This window comes from Notechis scutatus, chromosome 8, assembly GCF_049901735.1.
Source record: "Notechis scutatus isolate UNSWTSFEM ecotype Mainland chromosome 8, rNotScu1.2, whole genome shotgun sequence".
Lineage (NCBI taxonomy): Eukaryota > Metazoa > Chordata > Lepidosauria > Squamata > Elapidae > Notechis > Notechis scutatus.
Window position 1 is genome coordinate 16923326 of NC_142016.1, and position 25287 is coordinate 16948612.

General features: G+C 41.7%; 1 long non-coding RNA gene across 1 annotated transcript; it reads left to right on the top strand.

Moving 5' to 3' along the window:
• Window positions 1-5953: 5953 nt before the first annotated feature.
• Window positions 5954-25287, top strand: LOC148129903 (uncharacterized). Its single transcript, XR_015750414.1, has 3 exons — window positions 5954-6023; window positions 7685-7771; window positions 25227-25287. It is a non-coding gene; the product is annotated as an uncharacterized LOC148129903 (long non-coding RNA).

Genomic DNA, 25287 nt, shown 5'->3' on the forward strand with positions numbered 1-25287 from the left:
TAAGGCTGCAAGGTAATGGCCCCTCCTTCAAGAAGATAAAAGCCAGCTGTGAAGCAAATATTCTTTGTAGGAAGCAAAGACGTTTTGAAACTCGGCCTCATGGACATTACAGTTGATATTATCTTGTATTGTAAACTATTTCTTATCTGTTATTTTTTGGCAGCCTTGCAAAAACTTGGCAAGGCTCTTTCTTTCAGAGCTAATTAGTCATAAGCAGCCTTTTGTCTGTGAAGAAACAGGATTCATAGATGAAACATTAAAAGGTTATGCTGCTGCCTTTGTCTTATGTTTGCTCTCTTGGAACCAGGTTTGGCTCAGGCAGGAAACCTGTCTCCTGGTTTCTAACCTGCTGCCTTAATCACTACTAGGCCCAAACTGGCTCTTTGCCACCATCTTGAGGTCACTTTGATTTTTGCAGCCAGGTCTGACAGCCCATCCTGATCAGCAACCCAGGAGAAGGAGTCTCAAGATGTAACTAAATGCTGAATGGGTGAACGAAACAACCCCCATCAAGAAGAAAATCATCTTTACGTCAGCACAATTCAAAAGCAGGTCACAGAAAAAAGAAAAAGAAAAAGAAAACAGCTCAGCACGGCGAACGGAAGGCTGCATCAACACATTCAACATCTGCTTTAATTCCGCCTCAGGAAAAGTTGCAATTAGAAGTGAAGAAACGGAGTAAATGAAGTCAGAAGTATCAGGGGAGAATGGGAACTGAAGCAAAACACAGAACTGAAATGCAGCTGAGCACCAAGGAAAAGAAACGTCCCCGAGGAAGGTTTCAAGCTATATAATTCCCTAGGAATGAGTGCAGGGTTCAGGCTTCTCCCCGCTCCCCTCAAAAAAAAAAAAAAAAAAAACACCCTGCAGGGTCCCCAGTTTTAAGAAATGGAAGGAGAGAAAGAGAGAAGCAGGATGGGAGGAATGGAAAGAAACATCAAGACAGGCATCCGAGTTTCTGACATGCTCCTCGCATCCCCTCAGAGATGCAAAACCATAGGCCCTAAGAAGGAGGGTCAAAAGTCAACATGTGCCCATTTTATTCAAGATCCTCCTCCTTTTATGTGCATTGTGCATGCATGGTGCATAACATAAGTGGGGCAGGGGTCCCATCACACAGGTGTTGTTAGTTTCTTGAGCTTTTGGAACACAGAAAAAAAAACCTCTCCATTTTTTTCTTTCCTGGGCCCCAGGGAAGCTTTCTGGGAGCAAAAATGCCCCCCCGGGAGGATTCCCTGAGGCCCAGGAGGCCCCGAAACCAGTGATGGGATTCAGCCGGTTCGCACCACTTAGGTAGAACCGGTTGTTAACTTTCTGAGCAGTTTGTCAAAATGGTTGTTGGCAGAGAACCAGTTGTTAAATTATTTGAATCCCACCACTGCCCAAAACGGAGCATGGGAGGGGGATGCTGCGCGCCCCTTCCAGGAGCCGTTTTTTTTCCTCCTGAGCCCCAGGAAAGCCTTCTGGGAGCAAAAACACCCCCACAGGAGGCTTCCCTGAGGCCCAGAAGGCCCAAAAACTGAGGGAGGGGGGGCTGTGCTGCAAAAAAAGGGGGGGCACACCCACCCAGTCACATGGACATGCCCACCTAGCCATGCCCACAGAATCAGTTGTTACAAAATTTGAATCCCACCCCTGCTGATAAATCAAGGACTATTTCTTCTTCCTGCAAAAAATTCTGAACTACAGGAGCTACATTTCTCCTCGCTTATTAGCCCTGCATTGTAAAGTGGTGATCTAATTGCTAACGCCAAGCGGTCTGCTGCTATCTCCTTCTTCCTCTTTTCCAGAAGGTTGTAGCTTTCCTGAGACAACACAGAAGACACCCCTCTCATCCTCTGACTGACAGAAGAGGGGGGGAGGGTTTTGCTCACCTCCAAAATTCAGTGTGACTTTAGCTAGACCTGCCCTCTAGAAAAAGAGGAGCAGAGGTGGAGTGCAATCTAGTTAGACATGTTCGTGCACACACAAAGCACTTGGTAACACCCTGAATGCAAGAATTCAAAAATGAAAATCTGGAGAGAAAAAAATATGCAGGGTGGAGGGTGGTGGAAATAGAGCAAAAGCAACATACAGCCATAACTCTGCCCAGCCACAGGCAGATTCTTAGAATCATAAAGTTAGAAGGGGAAAAGTGAAGGACCTCTGTTTTCCCCTTCACTTGACAAAAGTGAATCCGTGCAGTTGTTGAGTGAATCAGATGGTTAAGCAAATCCAGCTTCCCCCATTGGCTTTGCTGGAAGCTGGCTTGGATGCTTGTAAATGGTGATCACATGACCTCAGAACGCTGCAGCCGTTGTTAATACATGCCAGTTGCCAAGCGCCTAAATTTGGATCGCATCGGTTTTTTCAGTGCCATTGTAATTTCGAACAGTCACTAAACGAATGATTGTAAGTCAAGGACTACCTATGTACAATTTCCCAACAATGGGAACTAGAGCACAATTAACCCATGTTTTTTTGCATTCTTCTAGGCCAGGGGCAGTGGTGGTATTCTACCGGTTCAACCCGGTTCTCCCAAACTGGTAGCACCGATGAGCAGTGGAGACCGAACTACTTTTCTCCGGGCTCTGCTGTTGGGCCCACCTGCCCACCTGGTCTCCCATGCTCACCTTTATTACCTGCTTTTTGAAGTGCAGCTCCTTTGCACGGCACAGCAGAATGCTGCGCAGCAGCTGCTGAAGTGACAGGGAGAGTGCGGGCTTGTACGAGGTGAGTCGGAATGCCTCTGCATCTGGGCAAACACCTCTATGCCTGTGGAAATGCCTCTGCGCCTGTGCAAAGTGTGCATTTGGTGTGCGTGCATGCATGCAAAGTGTGTGCACATGCACAAAGTGCGCCCACCAAGCCACATCCACCAAAACGGTGGTAAAAAATATTTGAATCCCACCACTGGGCAGGGGTCTCCATACTTGGCAACTTTAAGACTTGTGGACTTCAGCTTCTGGAATTCTCCAGCTTGCATGGCTGACTGGCTGGTGAATTCTGGGAGTTGAAGCCCACAAATCTTAAAGTTGCCAAGTTTGAACACCCCTGATTTAGAAGTTGCAAATAGTTCCATTACATTTGCTTAATTCCAAGGGCTTGCAATGGTCCAATTGACTGGTTTAAGGTTGATCAATAATACAAAATTCCTGGGATTTTGGCAAGCCCTGACTTTTCCTGCTGCCTCTTTAACACCACCAACCAGAAACAACTGTTTGAGGATGCCTGGTAGTATTTGTCCTGGCCTCTTTTCAGTAATTATGACCCCCCAAGATCGATCATTCATTCATTCATTCATTCATTCATTCATTCAGTCAGTCAGTCTTTCTTTCTTTCTTTTTCTTTCTTTCTTTCTTTCTTTCTTTCTTTCAGTCAATTGCTTACAAGATAATAGGTATAAGTAAAAACATAGTTATGAATACATGGATACATATAAGAAAAATAAAAAAATAAAAGCAACAATAGGACAGACACGATTGGTGCGCTTATGCACACCCCCTACAGACCTCTTAGGAAAGGGGTGAGGTCAATAGTAGATAGTCAATAGTAGTTATTCTTGTTCTTCTGATCAAGTGAAAGGAAGTTCTAGAAGAAGAAGGGGCCAAGGTTGGCACTGGATCATCAACAGTGGCCCAACAATTCCTATTTTGCACTCATATCTCCCACACAGAATTCCTGAAATTATCCACCCCAATTACGTATTTGTGACCCTTCTAAAAGTATCCTTAGCACAGATCATGTGTATATATACACACATACATGAGTGTGAGTGTATACCATTCTCTGGATTAACGTTAGAGGAGTTTGATGTACTTCAGCAAATCTATTGGAGCATTTAAGAAGATAGAAAGAATCTGGCCTTTTGGATTTTATTCTTTTAGAATTCTGCTGACTCCTGCTTGAAATATTTCTCATTAGCTGCTCATTCACCAAGCTGAGCTGTTTCTGCCAACTCAGCAGAACAAATGGCACGTTTTAGCTTGACAGCAAAAGTTTAAAAAAAAAGCTTTATTCACTCCTTTAACCATGCAAATGGTACCCAACTCTTTGTTTTTGTTTCATGGTTAGTAGAAGGGTATTTTTGCTTTTATTGCAGGTCAACAAATTTGGTAGGGTGGGAAAAGAAAAATCAGCCAATCCTGTAAGTTCTCTGTAAGCTGAATATAGACATTTGAATCAATAGTGCCCAGTAAAAGCTAGTAGGCATGAATGAGTTGATGTGAGAAAATAATCCAGGGTTATTTATTGTACTCTTTTGAAACCTGTATTACTAGAAAACTGCATGGACTTGTCTATCTGGTTGTCAGAAGTCAAGACTGAGTCAAAGGCAAGGAAAGGAAGAAGGAAAGTAGGTTCTATGCAGTAAAATATTAATAATGAGAAACAGGTCACAGGATGAACATCTTCACCTTTGGCCTCCAAGAGGTAGACATACACTGATTCAGCACTTTCTAAGTAGAAAGTAGGGGTGTCAGTACTTCCTTTATACTGTAAAGATTCCCCCATCCAGAATGAAACCTCCAAGGTCTTACAATATTGGCTACGTTTCACAGCTGGCTAAGTTTATTTTTGACTCCAGCAATAATCAAAATTATAAAAGCAAACGCTTTTTGGCTTTGGTGAATTTAAGGCAAAGTTTGCTTGCTTACTATTTTTCCCCAGGAATACCGTGTTGGAGGAAATGACCTCCAAAACTCATTCCAACCCCTTTCAATCATTCTGTGGAGGTTCTATGACAGAGTTCCCCAAACTTTCCCGCTTTGTGAGGGAGAGGGGGGTTGGGAGGGAGAGGGAATGGTTCCATGCAAGTGGCTGGCAAGCACATGCACACGTGTAGCTCCATTTGCACAAGTGGCGGGCATGCACGCCCACCACTCATGCAAGTGAGGATGTGCACACATGCGCATGTACTCTCACTTGCCTCTTCTGCAGCCCAGTTGCTCATGGCCCAGTAGTGGGCTGGAGGCTGGAGGTTGGTGTTGTGGTTCGCCGCCAGCCGGTTGGACGGCAGAGATATCGGACAGTGAGGATGAAAAAGAACCAGTCAGGGAGTCTGGCGAGGACTTGGATGAGGGTCCTGCATCCAATGCAGGGATGGGGCCAGGACCATCTGGGAATGGGGTGCTGCCTTCGGAGCTTTCAGAGTCTGGCAGCAGTGAGGCAGAGGACCCAGGGGAGCCTGTTCCCAGTGCATGTGCACAGAGCTGTTAGAAGGCGAGAGCAGCTGAAGCAGAAGGGGGGACTCGGAAGTAAGGCTGGGAGGTGATTGCCCCTCCCATAAGGGATAAAAGTCAGTCCTCAATGACAAAGAGCTTTGCAGGAAGCAAAGCAGCTCAGTAATCTCCAAATCCATCTTGAAGCTCTGTACTCTGGTTGATTGTTTCTAGGTTTTTGGGTTGGTTTATGTTAGTCTTAATGGGACTTCCATTTCTTGGCAGCATTCGACAGTACTGAAAGTGTGCTCTTATCTGGAGGAACTGTGTATAATGAGTTTTGGCTGGGAATGCAAGTAATTCCCAGCGTTGCATTAAAATAGGTTTTGCTTTTAAATTCAGTTTGTGTTTTATTAAGTTTGATGAAGCTGGGTCAGAACAGGGTCAGAACAGTTGGGGATCCCTGTTCTATGAGTCTACAGCCATGAGAAAAATGGGAATACAGATAGATTTCATATAACATTCAATCGTTCAAAGTTATGACATTGCAGCACCCCATCAACCGTATGATCCAGTTCAGGTGAACAACCTCTGGTTTGCAATTACGATGTTGCCATCTCCTGCAGCCACCACAACATCATCATTTGCAACTTTTACCGCCAGCTTCTGATAAGCAAAGTCAATAGGGAAGGTCTCAAATGACAATCCTAAGTCTGGGATGCAAGGACCACAGTTTGGGATTTGCCTAACTGCAATTACTGTTGTAAGTCAACAGGGTTGTGTGATGTCACACCTTACAATCACATTGCTTAGCTATGGAGTTCCTGGTCTCAGTGGCCATTGGTGAATTGAGTGTCAGCCTTCCCAGCCAGGAAAACCAACCAGGTGAGCTAATTTTACCAGACTCTATTACCAGAATCTTACAAGTCTGAACGTACAAATCTCCCACTGTCTTTTTTTTACTGCCTGATAAGATAGGGGGAGAATTCATTTTTGAAAGTCTGTAGAGATTCAGTCTGAATTCATGTTTGAGTTTTGTTTCCTGCCCATGGTGCAGCTGTGGATTATGCCCGCTCTTATCTGATAGTTCCCTAGGCAGCATCTCTTTCCCCTGGCTCCCAGGGACATTCTCATATATTACCTTGAGGGCTACCTGCATTGTCTTGCTTTAGGAGGGTTTTGTCCATTTTTAGCCCACCTGCCTATTTGGGTTAATTTTCTTTTCCTTCCTCTTCTAAGTTCCGGTTGCGTAAAAATAGCCTTTTGTTTGGAACATATTGCTCCCTTTCTCAAACTTCAGCTATCTCTGCAACACAGAGCCATGGTCCAGGGGCATTAGGGAAAGTGACGGGTTTTAGAACTGATTACTTGAAATCTCACCACCTTCAGTGCTGCCAATGGGATCTTCACTAAGGCAGGAATGGTGGTTTGGTGGTGAGGCATCTCCATCCTGTTACAAACATTCAGATTTTTTGTTGCGGTTTAAATTGTATTTATTTTTTGCAAACAAGCAGGAAGAAATGCACATGTTCTGAAAAGACAGAGAGAGAAAGAGCTGCCAGCAACTTAAGTGTTTTCCTTTGAAATGGGGGGAGGGGCATCCTGCAGGTGCAACTGGAATAAAAACACATGTTAGTGCCATGCATGTTTTCAACAATTGCACACTGCTGGGTGGGGATATATACATCACTTCTTTCATGTGGAGTTTTCTGGTTTTAGAAAGAGCCAGCATGGTCAGTATCAAGGATGCAGCTGTAGAAGTGGTCAATAATATTAAGTATCTGGGGGTGCAGATAACTAACAATCTGAACTGGTCTCGCCACACGTCATCCTTAATGAAGCGTGCAAACCAGCATCTGCATTTCCTGCTTGGATGAGGAAAGCACATCTTTCTCCTTCTATCCTGGCCACTTTTTACAGAGGCACAATTGAGAGCGTTTCAATAAACTGCATCACTGTTTGGTTTGGTGGTAGCACTGCCTCGGATAGAAAGTCCATTCAGAGAATAGTAAGAACAACCAAGAAGATTATAGGAAGCTCGCTTTCTGTCATTCAGGGTACTGCTTATAAGCGCTATGTGCTTAGAGCTCAAACCATTCTTAGAGATCCCACACACCCATTTCATGTTGCTCCCTTCTGGAAGGAGGTTTCAAAGTATTTCTAGCAGGACTTTCAGATTCTGTAGCAGCTTTGTTCCCTAGGCCATCCGTCTGGTAAACTTGCAATATTTGTTTCTTTTGCGTAGACTGTGTTGTTATTCTGTGTCATATATGTGGGTACATGCATAATTTTGTATTTATTTATTTATCCTGTCATATTTGTGTTTATATTGTGTTTATATTAGAGTAATTAGAGTAAGCAACGTTGTCATGTTTGTGTTTATATTGTGTTTATATTAGAGTAATTAGAGTAAGCAATGTAATTTCATTTTAATGTATGATGATTAGTGTACATTCAAAGTGACAATAAAGTATTCTAGTCTAGTCTATTGGTACAATGCTAACTTGTCTCTTGCTGGATGATGGATGTCTTTATTTCACCCCCAGTGGTTAGAGAGAGTCCATTGAAGAAACCGCTGGCACCAGGATCCTTTCTGAAGTTGGATGGGATGGCAAAGGTTCCCTGAGCCACAGGTAAATTGCTCTGTGATTCACCACCTTTATTAAGTGCACAGGTTTATGCACGACTATTAGGAAATCAGTCTCAATGAAATCCACAGGTTTTATTCCCCACTGGGAAAGAGGCTCTAAGTTCAGGCATGTCCAACTCACAGCCATTAACAATATTATATATTATATATGTGGCCCGAGCCAATTTCTCATCACTCAGTGCAGCCCAAGCAAGCCAAAAGGTTGGACATCCATATTCCAGCTAGAATAAGATTAAAAGTAGCCAAACAGATACCGACTGCTGCAATATTGCTTTGTTTTTTAGAACTGGGGAGGGGGGAGATTATACTAGTTTGTGAGGCAGCTTCAAAAGGGTGTTTCACAACAGAACATGTTGGACAATGTTTGAATGATGGTGATTCACTGGGAAGTTGCTCAACCCGCTTATTATGATAGACCCAGGGCCAAAAACAGTTGTGTTATCTATTTCCCACCCAGTTCTCTAGACAAAGAGGTAGAATATAATAGAATAATAGAGTTGAAAGGGACCTTGGAGGTCCTCTAATTCAACCTAGTGGTGGGATTCAAAAATTTTTTACTACTGGTTTTGTTCCTGGGTACTGTAACAGTATTTCCTGTTCACTTGTACTAGATCTATTTACGGAGCTTCAAGGAAGCCATTTCAGCGCTGCCACTGATTGTCAATAATGTGAATGCAGAAGCAGCTGGGGAAAACAGCTGGCTCTGAGCAGAGGAATTTTGTGCAATGGAAGACCATTGAGATACCTCTTTCAGCAAGTTCGGACATCCTTAGAAGCCTCCTCCCAAGTAATTGAATAAAGGCAGTGCAAAAGAGTGCTCAGCTCTTCAAGATTAGGCCCAAATGGAGCAGGACAAGCTTATCTCCAAAGAACACTCCTCTTTGCCACACCTTGAAGCCTCAAGTAGCTTTCTGAAGCAATGGAGGCAGCTAGAGACGCCAAATGACCAAAGGAACATCCAGTACTCTGCGGGTGGGTTGTGACTACAACTGCCAGCTTCAGAATTTGAGAACCGTAGCTCAAGACCAGATATTTGGAATGGAGCGTTTGCACAGGCACATAGGTGTTCTAACTCGCTGCAAGCCTGCATGATCCCAGTCGCTTCATCAGCTGCCATGCAGCTATTCTGTGCCGCGCAAAGCAACTGCGCTTCAAATTCAGCAGATAAAGGTGACTATGGGAGCCCAAAGGTGGGCCCAACAGCAAAGCGGTGGAGAGAATCGGTTCGGTCTCTGCTACTCATTGCTGCTACCGGCTCTCCAGAACCGGGCCGAACCAGTAGAATACCACCACTGCATGTGTCCATATTGTGGAGACTGCAATTATTATTATTATTTTTGCATTCCTTGTTCAATTTTCTAGCAATTGCATACCTCTCAGAAGCAAAGCAGGGGGAATGGATTTCTGGTGGTGGTGGTGGTTTTTTAAAACTATATATCTATTATTTCTCATCTGCTACTTATCTAAATAGGGTTGCTGCTAAAAGCAAAGAGTAGGGCTGGTTTTCTTTTTTTTAAAAAAAAAGAACTTGGCAACTCTAAAAATAGGGCTGTAGACTGGCTGGCTAAGCGTCATTATACCCTGCAAACTTCATAAATGTTTTTAAGTCCCAGTTCCTTCCTATCTGTTCATCTACATGTTTCTGTTGTCAGCTCTGCCTGCTTAGCTAAAAATAACATTACTGGCAGTCACAAGTAGCAACTGAATAAATGTTGTGTAAAGAGTGGGAAATTAGTAGATCAGTTGGAGGAGGGAGTTGGGATTTTTTTCATAAGAATGGGAGGGATGAGAGAAATGAGGACAATAAGCTAACACTTGCTTTTTCCAGAGGTCCATTTCAAAGCAAGATGTGCTGGGTTTTAATTCTAAAATTTAAAACATTTTGGTGTGGGTTGTTTTTTAGCAACAGGACTCCTGGGCTTTTAACTGCATGCCAGTTTAAATTCAAATGCTAAAGCTAGAAGGAAAAAAGTGTGTGTGTGTTATTCTTGCCTACTCAAGATATGGTCCTGATTTGTGGCCCTTTGGCTTGGACCCCGAATTAGAGTGATGTTTGAACCCATCAGAAGTTGTGGGTGCCCCATCACTGGTGGCTTTTAAGAAGAGAATGAATAGGTATGAAAGCAAAAGTTTTATAAACCAAGGATAATGGAATATAATGGACAAATAGGAGATGATACGAATGCATGAGTATAAAAGACGGTTGTAAATATGTATATAATTGTAGGTAAATGTAGATAAATGTAAATAGGAAAAAGGAAATTAACTGTTACAAGTATCTCTATACTATAGCTTGTATGGCCAAAATGATGGCATATATATATAAACCCAGCTGCCTAACTAATGATAGCCGTCCATTTACCCGAAGCCAAGCTGCACTAAAGGCCTCCAATAAAGTAACACAATGCTGCCAGCCAATCAAGATACAAAAAGAGCCAAAAAAAACAGACAGAAGATATTAGAGACACCAATCAAGCAGAACACAGCAAACTCCCCAAATTTAAATCTGAAACCACTGTAAAAGTCTGACTCACAGACGGACACAATACAGAAGCCTGATGATGGCAGATGAGATTCTGCTGAAACGTTGCTACAACTTTAAAAGCACCACTACTATGACGTGGGAAAATACCCGAACAAAGCTGAAGGCTATATATATATATATATGTGTTTTCTTAAGTGCTGGTATTCATGTATGGTGTTCGGTTGTTAGAGTATTTTCACGCCATTGTAGTTCTTTAAAGAACTACAATGACGGGAAAATTTAACCAAAGACATACTACACATACATATATATATATATATATATATATATATATATACACACACACACACACACATACATACATATACATACATACATACATACACACACCCACACATAAATATAAATATAAATATAATATAAATATAAATATAAATATATATATATATATATATATATATATATATATATATATATATATATATATATATATATATATATATATGAGAGAATGGAGAGCCATTTGTCTGAAATGGTATAAGGCACCAGGGTCAAACTTGCCATGTCACGTTGTTGTCTTGTGACATATTGTGACTTTTTTTTCCCCTTTGTGGAGCTGGGGTGGGCATGGCCTATGTTTGAGGCATCTGGCCCACGGGCCACCAGTTTGACACCCGTGGTACAGGGGGTTGGACTAAATGACCTCCAACATCCCTTCCAATTCTATTATTCTATTATATTCTATCTCCTTGTATAGAGAACTGGATAGGAAATAGATAATACAACTGTTTTTGGTTCTGGATCTATCATGATAAGCATGTTGGGCAACCTCCCAGTGAATAACCATCATCCAAACATTGGCCACCATGTGTTTATTTTCTCTTGCCCAGAGACTGGTGTGTTTTCCCCTTAGTTTCCAGGGAATTTCCCCTGTTTCTTTTCCCCTGTTCCTCCTATAGTTCCTCTGTTTCTAAATATGGTTTCAATGTTTGGGGATTCCCTGGAGATTTGGGCATTCTTTAGAGGCAGATATTCCAGAAGAGAACCCTCTGAAGCAGTTCAAACTATATATTACGTTAACACAATGTAAGACAAATTACATGGGGCCAATTCAGAAAGCTCACAAATATCACAGGAGGGAAATTACCTTCTCTTCCTTGCTGTAAAGTTGATATTTAAGAGTTGTTGCCCGTGGTCAGAAGGTAGAGCAAAACAATCAAGATTAGTAACCAGTGGCTGCTCAATTCCCATCAATTTTTACAGCCCCCTTTTTAAAGTGTTATAATTTAGTAGCTGTCACCACCTTTCATGGCAGCTAATTCCACAGTTTAATTCCAGGTTGTGTAAAAAAAAATGTCTTTCCTAACATGGCTGTCAATTTTCCCTACACTGAATGAATGGTCCCAAGTTTTAACGTAATGGCAGTGTAACAATTATATTGAAATATGGTCATCTGTTAGGGAAACTCTTGAATGAAACTTTGTGTGTTATGAGTGTGTGTGTGTGAAACTCTTGTATATGTAATAGTTGTTCCTCTTTGTTGCTTTTTCTTTTCTGTCTAAATGAATAAGGGGAAAAAAATAATATTTATGAGAGGAGAAAAACAGAGGTGGTATTCAGCAAGTTCTGATCAATTCTGGAGAACTGGTAGCGGAAATTTTGAGTAGTTCGGAGAACTGGCAAATACCACTTCTGGCTGGCCCCGCCCCCATCTATTATCCGCCTCCCAAGTCCCAGCTGATTGGCTCGGTCTTCTTTGGTTGCCCTGCACAGGAGAACAGAGCTGGAAAGCAGGTTAGTGGAGTGAGGAGAGAATGGAGATTTTGCAGTATCCTTCCCCTGCCATGCCCACCAAGCCATGCCCACAGAACTGGTAATAATTTTTTTTTAATCCCACCACTGTTGCAATTGCCATCTTGGCCTTTTTGAACCCTTATATGGACACATTTGGTTTTAATTGTGAAAAATTTCTAGAAGAATAGGGGGCAAACGATAGTCAAAAACAAATTGGAATAAATTCCATAGTTTCAATTCAAAAAACTTTCTCAAAAGGTTCAATGTGATTGTTGCACTAAGCTGTGCTTATTTAGACAAGATTTATGCAGATACATTATGCCAAGGGTCTTCAAACTTGGCAAGTTTAAGACTTGTGGACTTCAACTCCCAGAATTTGTGAGCTAACATGACTGGAGGAGGAATTATGGGAGTTGAAGTCCACAAGACTTAAAGCTGTCAAGTTTGAAGAACTCTGCATTATGCAAAGAGAGAAGGCTCTAATGCTGGGAAAGGAAGAGAAGCTGCATGTACAAACCATCTCACAGCAACTACAGCAGTTCAGTGATTGTTCAAAGTTACCATGACATTGAAAAAGTGATTTATGACCATTGTTCACACAGACAACCATTGCAGCATTCCCACAGTCACGTGATCAAAATTCAGATGCTTGGTAACAGACTCCTATTTATGGCGGTTGCAGTGTCCCAAGGTTGTGTTATCCCTTTTGCAAACTTAAGAACTTAAGAAATGTCTCACTTTGCGACAGAAATTTTGCGCTCAGTTATGGTCGTAAGTAAGCTAAGGATTACTTGTAACTCACAACTGTGTTCTTGTGTGCATTTTATGTAAATTATTGCAAAACGGGAAGGAATTAAGCTCCTGATTGCCCAACCAACAGGCTGATGTTAATTCTATCCAACAGATTCGGAAACTTTTTGGGCTCATCGAAGCAGGGTTACCCAGTTTCTTTCATGTTGCACAGCTCGTTTGGTGCTCAGCTCAATGCAAAGTTCCTTTTCACCAGCTAGAAGCAGCTTTTTGAGAGTCCCAGCTGTGAGTCAGGGTTTGGTTGTTGTTGTTTTTTTTGTCTCTCTCTCTCTCTCTCTGGTACATCTTAAATTGCAAAACAATACCCAAACCAGGAAGAGGGTTATTTTTATCTTTTCCCCCAATGAGACACAAGTCCATCTCAAAACTCAGAAACAAAGATTAGTTTCCTGGAATTTTTACCCTACGATATGAAAAACCAAGAAGGACTTTCGTTGCTATCGTAAGGTCCAGTTGTGCAAGTTTGTTCCTGCAGCTAAACTGATCTGGGATGAAATGCAAAATTACATGAGAAAAAACCCCACTGTTGACCATGTTCTGTAGTAGAGGTTCTGCTTTCCCTCAAGGAGGCCTCAAATTCAATCCTTAACATCTCTAGGAAGAATCCAGGAGGACTCCTAGAGTTGACTAACTGCCACCAGTCAGTGTGTATAAACTAGAAGCAAGTGACAAGCATATACCAGATGTTTGGGACTGTCCCTTGTCTCTCTTCACATCGATTGAGAGTCATGGGGAACTGAAGTCCACAATATGGACTTCAAAAAAACTCTGTGGTTTCTTCCCCAAACCCCAAAAACTTTAACCTTAGACTGTCTACTGTTGACCTCACCCCTTTCCTAAGAGGCCTGTAGGGGGCGTGCATAAGCGCATCAATCATGCCTACCGTCCCTGTCCTATTGTTCCTTTTTACTTTTCTTATACGTATCCATCTCATGTATTCGTAACTATGTTTATACTTATACCTGTTATCTTGTAAGCGATTGACAAATCAAATAAATAAATAAATAAAATATCTTGTGATCATGAGGTTGCCCCATCCCTGGTATCAATTGGGCTAACAATCTGATTTGCTGATTTGTGATGCAATCACTCGATTGCAAGCAAGCCTGGAGGCAAGGACAGAATGATTGCATTCACACAACCCAATTAGGGCAGTTGCTTATATGATATTGTGAAAATGGGTTGAGCAATCAGGTTAAGTTGGTATGGCGAACCTAGCCTGTGCATTTCATACAAAAATAGGCCCTAATATGAGAAATACAACATCTTGCAGAACTTCTAGAGAAGCTTGCTATAATAGATGAAACATTCCAGGATCTTGCTTGAGAATATTTTGCATATTGAGAATATTTCTGCAATATATTGCAGAAAATACAACTTCAGCAACAGAGTGGCCAATGCCTGGAACTCTCTACCTGATTCTGTTGTTACATCCTCAAACCCCCAAAACTATAACCTTAAACTGTCTACCGTGGACTTCACTCCATTCCTAAGTGATGTGTAAGGGGGCATGCATAAGCGCACCAGCATGCCTACCATCTCTGTCCCACTGTTCCCATTTATTCATACCTGTTTATACTTATATGTTTATATGTTATGTTCATATTTATACTTGTTTTCTCATACATGCTTGACAAACTAAATAAATAAAATATCTTCCAATAATGGCCCAGGCAAAAAGCCCTGAAGAAACCTGAAAATATGAGACTAAAGGCAATCTTTGGGCCTAGCCCATAACTTAGCTCAAAAGTAGCTCACGTAACTAGGCCTGCATGCCACGTCATCATGATGGCACTTTTATTTCATCCCCAGCCCAACTTAAGACATCTTCAGCTAGTTCCACTTTTCACATACTGCTTTTCCATTTCTCCTGACAATTTTTTTTTTGGCCATGAAAGCAAGTTCACTGACAACGGTGGTGATGACACAGTCAGGGATGGGTAGTGACTGGATCTTGTGGTGTACTTTAGGCTACGTAAGATACACCCACTCATTTGAGGTCACCGTGAACTATGCTCCACAGCTATTTTGACCAGGCTTCTCAAGAGGCAGTTTACCTGCTTAATGCCTGACTAGAGCGTCTCAGTGTTACATAGGCCTCTTAGGGACAAAGGTTTATGCTCGTTTGAAAGCAAAGACTGTTTTCTTTCAGTGTTTCTAACAGTGTTCTAATATCTAAAGGATTGCCACAAAGAACAGAGAGTCAACCAGTGGTAGGATTCAAATTTTTTTTTTACTACTGGTTCTGTGGGCGTGGCTCCAAAGCATCTGAAGGCAGGATAAGAAGCAATGGATGGAAACTAATCAAGGAGAGAAGCAACCTAGAACTCAGGAGAAATTTCCTGACAGTTAAAACAATTAATCAGTGGAACGACTTGCCTCCAGAACATGTGAATTCTCCAACACTGGAGGTTTTTAAGAAGAGATTGGTTTCCTCCTTGAATAGAAGATCCCCAAGGTCCCTTCCAACTCTGTTGTTCTGTTTTAAAACACAGGCTTGGAATCCTTCTGAATGCTCACTGTTGTATAAACATGGGCTTAACCAGTGGTGGGATTCAATTTTTTTTTACTACTGGTTCTGTGGGGGTGGCTTGGTGGGCGTGGCTTGGTGGGCGTGGCAGGGGAAGGATACTGCAAAATCCCATTCCCTCCCCACCCCACTAACCTGCTTTCCAGCTCCGTTCTCCTGTGTAGGGCAACGAAAGAAAACCCAGCTGATCAGCTGGAACTCGGGAGGCGGAGAATAGATGGGGACGGGGCCAGTCAGAGGTGGGATTTGCTGGTTCTCCAATCTACTCAAAATTTCCGCTACCGGTTCTCCAGAACTGGTCTGAACCTGCTGAATACCACCTCTGGGCTTAACACTATTTTAGAAGAGTACCAGTTCAGTGCTGCATGCATTGCCTCAAGGTTTGGTAGATACAACTTGGTTGACTAATTCAGTTGTTTGTTTGTTTTTCATAATTGCACCCCAGGAATGGCTACCCGGCAGCCTATTTCCTCAGACACAAAATGTTGACAGATAGTGCTATTAACATTACAGGGGATGTATCGAACAGACATGGATAAATCATAAATCACTTTTTTTCAGTGTCGTTTGTAACTTTGAATGGTGGCTTAACAAATGTTTGTAAGTGGAAGGCTACCTAAGCTAGTCAGAAACAACCCCATGATCCCTTGGCATGAACTTTGCACCCAGTCAGATCCAAAAGCCTCCCGTCCTGTGTGGTATAACAGAACAACTGAGTTGGAAGGAACCTTGGAGATCTTCTAGTCCAAACCTTGCTGAAGCAAGAAACCCTATACCATTTCAGACAAAATGATTGTCCAATCTGTTCTTGTTTTGATTACATTTGCTTGATTCACTCAAGTCTGTGCGAAACTCTGAGACCAACTGCTTTGTTTTTGCTTTGCTATTTTTAAAAGTTTCGGTTTACGTCTGTACAGTTTTCTTTTTTATGTTCTGGCTTGAAGCGTTAACTTTAAAATGCAGTCTCATGTTTTTAGTTTTGTTTTCTTAGACCCAGGCACCTATATAATAACCCTTTGGGGCTTTGCCACTAGAGAGGGTTTGTAGGTTCTCTAGTTGATCATTAATTTCCTAGATCTCCCTTACTCTGTGCTGCAAAAAATCCAGACTCGGGGCAGCAAAGGAGTATACAAAATTTTAACTCTTGGCTGTCAAACCAAAGAGTTATTCAGTTACTTTTTAAGACCAATTCCACAATAACTACAATACTTACATCCCTCACATCCTGCACATAAACTGTTTCAACTTCTACCCTCAAAATGACGCTATAGAGCCCTGCACACCAGAACAGCTAGACACAAAGACATTTTTCCCAAACACCACCACTCTGCTAAACAAAAAATTCTCTCAACATTGTCAAACTGTTTACTAAGTCTGTATTGCTATTACTATTAATCCTCCCATCCTTCCTTCCACCCATCTCCTCCCACTTATGACTGTATGACGGTAATTTTGTCACTTGTATCCTAACAATTGTTATTGACTGTTTCCTACTATGACTTGATTGCTTATTAGTAACCAATGACTATCACTAAATGTTGTATCTTATGATTCTTGACTCCTGACGAATGTATCTTTTCTTTTTATGTACACTGAGAGCATTTGCATCAAAACAAATTCCTTGTGTGTCCAATCACACTTGGCCAATAAAGAATTCTATTCTATTCTATTCTATTCTATTCTATTCTATTCTATTCTATTATTCTATTCTATTCTATTCTATTCTATTCTATTCTATTCATTCTATCTGTCTATTCTATTCTATTCTATTCTATCTTCTATTCTATTCATTCTATTCTATTCTATTCTATTCTATTCTATTCCTATTCCATTCTATTCCATTCCATTCCATTCTATTCATATTTTCTATTCTATTCTATTCTATTCTATTCTATTCTATTCTATTCTATTCTATTCTATTCTATATTGTCTATTCTATTCTATTCTATTCTATTCTATTCACCCAGACTCAGGGGCTTCCTCTTTATATAACCATTTGAATTATTTTACCACCTCACGTTTTGTGGGATCTCTATTCTACATATACTCCCCGAAATTCTAATACAGACAGTTTCCAGATTAAGAACAAGTTCCCTTCCTGTCTTGAACCTGAATTTATATTGAAAGGCTGTATTAGACTTCTCTTTCAATGCCCATGAGGGAACATACACGTTTGTCGTTCAGACACGGTTGCATAGCTGCTGTATTCATACATCTGTGAGCGTTCATTCTTGCTAGGAGGGTGCTCAGACAAGAAAGTGGCCCAACAGGAAGTTGGATGAACCAATCAGTACACACGATATGCACTTCCCTACGGTGCGCAGTTGGGATTTGGGAGGTGTGCCTGTCGGCCTGCCGGCAGCCATCTGCAACCTTCTGATCCTCATCAACCCCTTCACAGAGTAGGGATGCAAGGATGCATAGACACAGTTGCAGGCAACTCCAAATAGCAATAGCACTTAGACTTATATACTGCTTTATAATGGTTTACAGCCCTCTCTAAGCAGTTTACAGAGTCAGCCTATTGCCCCCAAAAATCTGGGTCCTCATTTTATCCACCTCGGAAGGATGGAAGACTGAGTCAGCCTTGAGTCTGGTGGGATTTGAAGTGCCAAACTGCAGGCAGCCGGCAGGCAGCAGAAGTAGCCTGCAGTACTGCACTTTAACCACTGCACCACCACAGTGTTAAATCCATCTTAAGTCAGAACTCATACTTACAAACAGGCTGCCTATTACTAAAAATGGCAGATGGTGTTCTCCTTCCTCAGGACGATGAACTGCTGAAAAAAAAACTCACCATTGCTTTATTTTTGAAAAAGACATTTATCCTTTTGTATGAAAACCATCCCTCTGCACACACACCCAGTGATCAAAAAGACACAGATAGGTAGTTTAGGGGCCCCCCTGCCCCCCTTTTGTGGAGATGAATAGCTCTGAAGAACATCTTGGGGGCTATTGAGAATGACTCAATCCAGAGAATGATTTAGCCAGGAGAAATGAAGCCATATGCTGTAATGTGTAAAGTGAGGAGGGGGGAGCAACTATGGCCCTTTACAATCTGTGGACTTCAACGCCCAGAATTCTGGGAGTTGAAGTCCACAGGTTATGAAGAGACCTGTGAGGAAGTTGCCCACACCTGGTGTAAAGCAATCTTTGGAAATCACAAATGCATCACAGCTTACATTTCCCCCTCTGCTCTCAATCCCTTTTGTACTTGTTTCCAACCTGCAGGGAAGTGATTGGATTTCCTTGGCATCAGTTTGGGCAGAAAGTGGAATTTTCAAAACTGGAAGAATGGGTCTCCATGGAAACAGAATTTTTAGTACACCCTGAGCAGGAATTTATGGGGGGAAACGCTCACCTGCTCACTCAGTTATCCATCAGGAATAAGGGGCCTCACAATTGGCCAACATAAAGTGGGAGTTAGCCATGCTTCAGCCATGAGTTGAATGCCAAGCAGCTCATACCCCAACAATCAGTTTTGTTCCTTGAAAGCAAAAGAAAGAGAGAAAGAAAGAAAGAAAGAAAGAAAGAAAGAAAGAAAGAAAGAAAGAAAGAAAGAAAGAAAGAAAGAAAGAAAGAAAGAAAGAGAGAGGGAGGGAGGGAGGGAGGGAGGGAGGGAGGAAGGAAGGAAGGAAGGAAGGAAGGAAGGAAGGAAGGAAGGAAGGAAGGAAGGAAGGAAGGAAGGAAGATACACAAAAATAGGCATCTGCCTGCAAAAATTGACAAGGAGACATATTGGATAACTTAACGAGTGTTATGTTAGCCATTGGAAATTGATCCAATGTAATGAGATACTTTTAGCCAGTGTTTAAATGTACCAAGTGCAGCTTAAATAATCTAAACGTATTATGGAAGTCAGAAAGACAATGGTGTAGAGATCTTTCAGACTCAATCCCCACCATAAGGGGAATTAAACAAAATTGCACTCTGCCCACTTTTTATTTACTCTGTATATCAACTCCCTAATTTAGTTGTTAAGACAAAAAGGAAATTCATCCCATAATGCTAGCAAAAACCCTCAATACTTATTTTGTTTTGAGTGGTTAATGCAGTCATCCTCTCCCCAGTACTAGTTGATCTTCAAGGATGCTTATTGTAGAGAAGAAAAAGTAGAAATTAATCATAGTAAGAGAAAAGCAGAGAGCCAGTTTGGTTTGGGGGAGGAGTTAAGGCACCAGGCTAGAAACCCGGAGACTTGTGAGTTCAGTCTGTGAGTTTCTAGTCTTGCTTTAGGCACAAAGCCAGCTGGGCAACCTTGGGCCAGTCACGCTCTCCCAGCCCAAGGAAGAAGGCAAGAGCAAGCCACTCCTGAAATCCTGCCAAGAAAACTGCAGGGACTTGAATATCTGGTTGTGAGGAAGGAAAGAAGTGATTGTATTCATAAAACAGCACATTAAAGTCCCTCCTCACGGGAAACTTAACAGCAATCACACTGAGCAAATGAAGCCCTTTAAATTTTTAGGAATTGTCTCAATCTCTACTATCTGGAAGAAGCAAAAAAAAATATTTCATCTTTTGCATAAAAAAAAAATGTTCTGTTCAATCATTAATTTGCTAGCCACTGTGGAAATGATTCCGCCCCTGCTGTAATTATGTTTTCCAGGGCCAATGTGCTGAGCTTAATACTTTATGATGCACCACTTTGTAGCTATAAAGATGAAAATAATAATAATAAAATAAATGGAGGTATGGTACTTCAAACCAGGATTTTAAGAGTAGAGTTTGGTGTCCTTCCTTGGATTTCAAATACAAGCTTGATTATATATCTATAGAGGCTCATATGAGGATTTGAGGATTGAGATACCAATTAAAATTAATTTTGGGTGACAGATCTCTATCCGAGTCAATCCTTATTGATAAGTTTGATTCCTCATGGGGAAAACCCCATAGCTTCAGATTTCATTAATCGTGGATTTTCAGTACAACTCATTTTCGTTTAAGGAAGTATCTCTGAAATGATGACCCAATTAATTATGGGCCATTTAATTATTGATCATGCTAGGTTGAGAGCTTTAGAAGAAATCAAACAACAGATTCTGGATCTGAATTCAGAAAGCACAGGCAGAATTTCTTACCACTTTAACACTGATTTTTGGATTAAGGCTTTATGTGTTCTTAAGTATTTGTACCATGTTCTCTCCAACACTTGTAGAAGAGCTTTTACAGGCAGTCCTCAACTTATGACCAAACTTCTGTTGCTAAGCGAGACAGTTGTTAAGTTTTGCCCCCTTTTATGACCTTTCTGGCCACCGCAGTTAAGGGAAGCACTGCAGTAAAGTGAATAACATGATTGTAAAGTGAACTTGGCTTCCCCACTGACTTCACTTGTCAGAAGGCCACAAAGGGGGATCACATGACCCCGTCATAGATATATGAGGCAGTTGCCAAGCATTTGACTTTTGATCACGTGATCACAGAGATGCGGCAATGGTTGGGTGAAAAACAGTTTTGTAAGTCACTTTTTTTCAGGGCCGTTGTAACTTTGAACTGTCAGTAAACAAATGGTTGTCAGTGGAGAACTACTTGTACTCTTCCTATCAAGGGTTCTAGAAAGGAAGAAGAACAACTTTGCCTCCTAGGTATTGGATCAAAAACATCCCAGCTTCCATTTTACAAAACATGGCGCTCTAACTTGGTATCACCCGGGGGTGGGCTTCAAAAATTTTTAGCAATGGGTTCTCTGCCTGGTTGCTGGGTGGGTGTGGCTATGGTGGGCGTAGCCTACTGCACCACAATGGGGGGGGCCTGTTTTTGTCCTCCCTGAGCTCGAGGCTTTTCTTGAGCCTCTGAGAGGGCGAAAACGGCCTCCCTGGGTTCCGGAGACCGCAAACAAGCCCGTTTCCAGCCTTCCCGAACTTCCGGGAGCCCCGTTTTTCACCCTCCCTGAGCCTCCATGCGCACCCTGCACATACCTGCACCCAGAACAGGCCGCATGGAGACTCCTGGGAGGGAGGGGTTGGTGGGACCAGCGAGGAGTGGGATTTGGGGGGTTCTCCGAACTGCACAGAATCTTAGTTGGGGGTTCTCCTGAACCCCTGCAAACCCCCAGCAGCCCAGCCCTGGTATCCCCCTTCTTGTAAATCATTCCAAATGTGTTATGGAAAAGAATACTTTCTATTATCTGGCAAATCTGTAGAAATGTCAAGGAAACGTAGCAAAAGAACTTTTCAATTATAATTGTTGAAAGGAAACCCTGGGATATAATTAAGTTGTGATTGATTGTTGCATGTCAGAAGGCAATTAGCTAGGTTCTTCCATTTTAATATTTTAGCTTATTACATTTTGTTGTCTGATGTTTTGCACGGAAATTTGGGCTGCGGCCGTGATCAAAATTTGATGCTTCTTTGCTCCTCACTCCAAATACATTTTTATACATATCCAATAGGGATCAACATTTCTTGGCAGCAGGAAAGAGATTTCTTTCTCAGCCATAATGGAACTTACAGCCTCCCCAATATATTTTTCTAAAAGATTATAAAAAAAAGATTATCATCTTGCAAACATTTCAGGATCTCACATGAATGCAGATAGTCCTCGACTTACAGTAGTTTGTTTAGCGACCGTTCAAAGCTACAATGGCATTGAAAAAAATAACTTTTTCACACATACAACTTTTGCGATTTCTCCATGGTCACCTGATCAAAATTCAGATGCTTGGCGGCTGGTTCATATTTATGACGGTCGCAGTGTCCCAGAGTCATTTAATCAGCTTTTGCGACCTTCTAACAAGCAAAGTCAATCGGGAAGCCAGATTTACTTAACAACCATCTTACTAACTTAACAACTGCAATGATTCACTTAACAACTGTGGCAAGAAAAGTCATAAAGTGGGGCAAAATTCACTTAACAAATGTCTCACTTAGCAACAGAAATTTTGAGCTCAATTGTGATTGTAAGTCAGACCATCTGTATATCATAACTTACCTGATTACAAGATCTTCAGTGTTCTTGAACAAGACTTGTGAGGACACCAACATCTTGTAAGATTTTTTTGATCTCACAAGATTTCTGGCTAAATTTGGTTGCTTTGAGTCATTGCATGATATTTCTAGCAATATTTGGGAGGCATTTGGGCTATCATCCCCTGTATCATCATATGTAATTTGTAATCAGATTAATGCCACTTTTTATCTCTTTTGATAACAATTAGCAATAGCACTTAGACTTATATACCGCTTCACAGTGCTTTACATCCCTCTCTGAGCGGTTTATAGAGTCAGCCTATTGCCCCCAACAATCTGGATCCTCATTTTATGGACCTCGGACGGATGGAAGGATGAGTCAACCTTCAGCCTGGTGAAATTCGAACTGCCAAATTGCAGACAGGCAGCAGGCAGCAGAAGTAGTCTGCAGTACTGTAACCACTGGGCCACCGCAGCTCAAGAAGACACCATGGCTCAAATTACCTCTTTTCCTTCTTCTGCAAGGAACAAATGGCTACCTCCAAACCCAGTCAACTAAGAAGATGAAGAAACAAGAGCCGATGAGTCTTAATAGCATCTCTGTGGATACCAAAGATATCAGGATTCATTACACGAAGAAAACTTTCCTAGTGTTTGGGATGTATATATCTAGCTCAAAGATGGCTTATCTTCAACTGTCTCAATTTCTAAAACATAATCGCTCCTTAGAAGAGAACAGGATGATGTCTCTGAATGGCTTTTTCAAAACTGTGAAAATATTAAGCTTTGTAGAAAGAAGAGAGAGAGAGAGAGAAATGAGAATGAGACCTCAAGCTCTGTTTTTGATTAACAGACCAACAATGTAATTGCATTTTTGATGTTGGTTTTTTTTATTGTTTTTAAACAGCTCCATCTGATTTGTTGTATAGGGCTGGGAAGATTATTTTTAAGATTACTGTTTTGACTTTAATTATAATTCTTCAGAGATCTTTTAAGTTGCATTTTGTACTTGTAGGTCAAGAGAAGGGACCTGCTATGAAAAAGTTTTGCTTTATAAGTGGAAGTGGAAATTTGGAAATTTGAAATCCTAAAAATTTACAGATGACTTTGGGAGCCACAAAAATGACACTCCAATTTTCTGGTAAACGTTCCTGTCATTTCTAACTCTAGCAATGGGATGTACATCTCCGTTTCTTAGCTGAGGGAACCAGTGTTGTCTGAACACACTTCCATGATCATGAGGCCAAAATGACTGTACGCCAAGGAGCACAGAATGCTGTTACCTTCCCTCTGAGGTGGTACCTATTTATCTACTCGCATTTGCATGCTTTCACACTGCTAGGTGGGCAGGAGCAGTAGTGGGATTCAAAAAATTTTACTACCGGTTCTGTGGGCATGGCTTGGTGGGCGTGGCAGGGGAAGAATACTGTAAAATCTCCAGTCAGAGCAGGTATTTGCCGATTCTCCAAACTACTCAAAATTTCCGCTTCCGGTTCTCCAGAACTGGTCAGAACCTCCTGAATACCACCTCTGGGCAGGAGCTGGGGCAAGTAAAGGGAGCTTACCCCCATTGCGTGGCGCTTGGATCTTGAACCGCTTTCTAACTGACAAGTTCAGCATCTTTAACTGCTGAGCCATCTTGTATATTGCAGACAGGGTAGCCTTAATCCCAGTCCACCAAGTAGGGTGGATGGAATCGTGGCTCTTGCAGAAAATCGGTGGCCAACCTTGGCTAGAGAATAGAATAGAATAACTTTATTGTCACTTTGAATGTACACTAATTGGCATATATTAAAAATGAAATTTCGTTGCATACAGCTCTCAAAGGGTCACCACCTACAATTTTACACTACATAAACATGACAAGATAAATAAATAAATAAATATAACATTATGTATATACCCACATATATTATATGACACAGAGCAACAATATAGTCTAGTTATACATGTTTATGGTGAGAAAAACGAATCTTCTGAGTTTACCAGAAGGATGGCATCGAGAACAAAGCTGTTACAGAATCTGGTAGTCCTGCTAGAAATACTTCAAAACCGCCTCCCAGATGGGGGCAACAGAAACAGACCATAAAGTGAGAGTGTAGGGTCTCTAACGATACTTTGAGCTGTAAGCACATAGCGCTTATAAGCAGTATCCTGAATAACGGGAAGCGAGCATCCTATAATCTTCTCAGCTGTCCTCACTACTCTCTGTATGGACTTTCTATCTGAGGCACTGCTGCCACCAAACCAAACAGTGATGCAGTTTGTTTAAAGAGCATACATTATCCCAGTTCAGGTAGCCATGTGTTCTGCTGCTGCTGTTCCATCTAGGAAGCCTGGAGGACAACCTGTTCTTCCAAAATTGCTGCTCATCCCCAAGCATGCCATCCTTCCCTCTTTCTTTCTTTCTATCCTTCTCCCTCAACCCCACCTTCTAGCAATCCCTCCAGCTCGCAATTACCATATTCCTTTGTTCGGAGACACACTTCTGCCTCTCGACTGAAGCAGCTGAGGCAGGCTCCATATTAGGCCCAGTCAAGTTCTCTGTCTGGGTTTGTTTTGTGCCTGGTGAAAAGAGCGCCAAATCCATTTGCATAAAAATGTGCTTCAAAGAGATAATATGACTACAGGGAGGGGGAGAGCAGGGAAGAGAGGAGGAGAAGAAGGATGATGGGGTAGGGAGAGGGTTTCCATTAAGCTCATTAATCAAAAGCAAAATAGCAGGTGCATCCTCTGGCAATCCCACTCTTCGACTTTCTGGCATCTCTGACAACAGACATGCCAGAAAGAAGGTGTTCCCACACCATGCCAAGCCATGGTTGGCTCCTGTAGGTTTGCTCGAATAAGCACCCTCATGGTTGGATTTGCATAATAAACTAAGCTGTTGTTTTTATTATTATTTGATTCCATTTAGATATCATCCAAGTCCACCTGATTTCTGGGCAGATCCAGGATACAACCAAGCTGTGATGATC